We start from the raw sequence: 3,353 nt of genomic DNA, 5'->3' as shown, positions 1-3,353 counted from the left end.
CACCTCCCCTCCTCACACCCCTTCCGGCTTGCAGTTTCGTTCAGCGATTAGCCCTCCCCCACCTGCCCAGCAATTTCCTCTTAAAAAGGTAACAAGAGCTAAAGGCATAGTCAAGGTAATTGCTCGTTTTTCTTTATCTGACCTCTCCCAAATCAGTTAGCACTCCTTTTTAGTTATCTCCACCTGCCTGGCTCCCTTATCAGGTCAAGATATTTTAACTAAATTTTCTGCTTCCCTGACTATTCCTGGGTTACAGCCACACTTAACTGCTGCCTTTTCCCCCAGTTCAAAGCCTCCTTTGCATCCTCCCCTTGTATGTCCCCACCTTAACCCACAAGTATGGGACACCTCTACTCCCTCCTTGGTGACCGATCATGCACCCCTTACCATCCCATTAAAACCTAATCACCCTGACCCCGCTCAACACCAATATCCCATCCCACAGCACGCTTTAAAAGGATTAAAGCCTGTTATCACTTGCCTGTTACAGCATGGCCTTTTAAAGCCTGTAAACTCCCCTTACAATTCCCCCATTTTACCTCTCCCAAAACCAGACAAGGCTTAAAGGTTAGTTCAGGATCTGCACCTTATCAACCAAATTGTTTTTTCTACCCAACCCATGGTGCCAAACCCATATACTCTCCTATCCTCAATACCTCCCTCCACAATCCATTATTCTGTTCTGGATCTCAAACATACTTTCTTTACTATTCCTGTACACCCTTCATCCCAGCCTCTCTTCGCTTTCACTGGGACTGACCCTGACGCCCATCAGGCTCAGCAAATGACCTAGACTGTACTGCTGCAAGGCTTCACAGACAGCCCCCATTACTTCAGTCAAGCCCAAATTTCTTCCTCATCTGTTACCTATCTTGGCATAATTCTCATAAAAACACACATGCTCTCCCTGCTGATTGTGTCTGGCTAATCTCCCAAACGCCAATCCCTTCTACAAAACAATAGCTCCTTTCCTTCCTAGGCATGGTTAGTGCGGTCAGAATTCTTACAGCCTCAGTCTCACAGGTCTATTCTATTCTGTCGTCATTTCATAACCCTCTTCCATCTAAGTTACAAGCTGCTAGCCTGTCTCTTAGAACCTCTCATTTCCTTTCCATCCTAGAAATCTATCCTCATGGAAATCACTTCTCAGTGTTCCATGTGCTATTCTACTACTCCTCAGGAATTTCTCAGGACCCCTCCCTTCCCTACACATCAAGCTCAGAGATTTGCCCCCACCCAGGATGGGCAAATTGACTTTACTCACATGCTCCGAATCAGAAAACTAAAATATCTCTTAGTCTAGGTAGACACTTTCACTGGATGGGTAGGGGCCTTTCCCACAGGGTCTGAGAAGGCCACTGCAGTCATTTCTTCCCTTCTGTCAGACGTAATTCCTCGGTTTGGCCTTCCCACCTCTATACAGTTTGATTACGGACCAGCCTTTATTAGTCAAATCACCCAAGCAGTTTTTCAGACTCTTGGTATTCAGTGAAACCTTTATGTCCTTTACTGTCCTCAATCTTCAGGAAAAGTAGAACGGACTAATAGTCTTTTAAAAACACACCTCGCCAAGCCCAGTCACCAACTTAAAAAGGACTAGACAATACTTTTACCGCTTTCCCTTCTCAGAATTCAGGCCTGTCCTTGGAATGCTACAGGTTCCAGCTCATTTGAGCTCCTGTATGGACACTCCTTTTTATTAAGTTGCAGTCTCATTCCAGACACCAGCCCAACTTGAACTGCACCCCAAAAAAACTTGGAGCCTAAAAACTCACCAACCAAGCAAGTAATTACACTGAACCCCCTTAGGCTCTCTAATTAGATGTCCTAGGTCCTCCCAATTCTTAGTCTCTTAATACCTATTTTTTCTCCTTCTCTTATTCGGACCTTGTGTCCTCTGTTTAGTTTTTCATTTCATACAAAACCACATCCAGGCCATCACCAATCATTCTATACGACAAATGCTCCTTCTAACAACCCCACAATATCACCTCTTACCACAAAATCTTCCTTCAGCTTAATCTCTCCCACTCTAGGTTCCCACGCCGCCCCTAATTCTGCTTGAAGCAGCCCCAAGAAACACCGCCCATTGTCTCTCCATGCCACCCCCCAAAAATTTTCACTGCCCCAACACTTCAATACTATTTTGTTTTATTTTTATTAATATAAGAAGGCAGAAATGTCAAGCCTCTGAGCCCAAGTCAAGCCATCGCATCCCCTGTGACTCGCAGGTATACGCCCAGATGGCCTGAAGTAACTGAAGAATCACAAAAGAAGTGAAAATGCCCTGCCCCCCCTTAACTGATGACATTCCACCACAAAAGAAGTGAAAATGACTGGTCCTTACCTTAAGTGGTGACATTACCTTGTGAAATTCCTTTTCCTGGCTCATCCTGGCTCAAAAGCTCCCCTACTGAGCACCTTGTGACCCCCACTCCTGCCGCCAGAGAACAACCCCCCTGTGACTAGTTTTCCTTTACCTACCCAAATCCTATAAAACGGCTCCACCCTTATCTCCCTTCACTGACTCTGTTTTCGGACTCAGCCCACCTGCACCCAAGTGATTAAAAAGCTTTATTGCTCACACAAAGTCTGTTTAGTGGTCTCCTCACACGGACGCGCATGACAGCTGGGATTACAGGCGCCCGCCACCACACCCGACAAATCTTTTGTATTTTAGTACAGATGGGGTTTCACCATGTTGGCCAGGCTGGTCTCAAACTTCTGACCCCAAGTGATCCGCCCACCTTGGCCTCCCAAATTGCAGGATTACAAGCGTAAGCCACCCATGCCTGGCACAAGTAGTAAATTACTTTGATTGCTTTGAGCTTTCTCAGACAGGTACATTAAGGTGGGCTGGGTTATCCTAGGGATGTTGCCTCAAGCTGTTAGAAATTACGTTGGTTTTTTTAAGTCTTTTAATGTAGGGGGTGGGGAGTAGACTAAATTATTTGTGCTGGTAGTCTGGTTTTTATAGGTCAAGGCTGAGGCTTAGTTGAGAAGTGGGCTCAGAGGAATTTGGCTAGAGTTGGGTTAAGGAGAGATTCTTTAAACACTCTCTACCTATCAGATCACATCTAACCTTCCTCTAATGCTTAACTTCAAGAAGATAATTTACATTCTGAGTTTTTGTTGTTGTTGTTTTTTCCTTATTCTGAAAAGACTAAAAGGCAGAAATGAAATCCACAGGCAGACAGCCCGGGCGGCACCCTGGGCCTGGTTAAAGATCGACCCCTGACCTAACCGGTTATGTTATCTATAGATTCCAGACGTTGTATGGACAAGCGTTGTGAAAGTCCCTGTCCTGTTCTGTTCTGTTCTGATTACTGGTGCTTGCAGCCCCCAGTCATGTA

Source organism: Piliocolobus tephrosceles, chromosome 7 (assembly GCF_002776525.5).
Source record: "Piliocolobus tephrosceles isolate RC106 chromosome 7, ASM277652v3, whole genome shotgun sequence".
Taxonomy (NCBI): Eukaryota; Metazoa; Chordata; class Mammalia; order Primates; family Cercopithecidae; genus Piliocolobus; species Piliocolobus tephrosceles.
The sequence above is the reverse complement of the archived record's forward strand: the minus strand, read 5'-3'. Positions refer to the sequence as shown.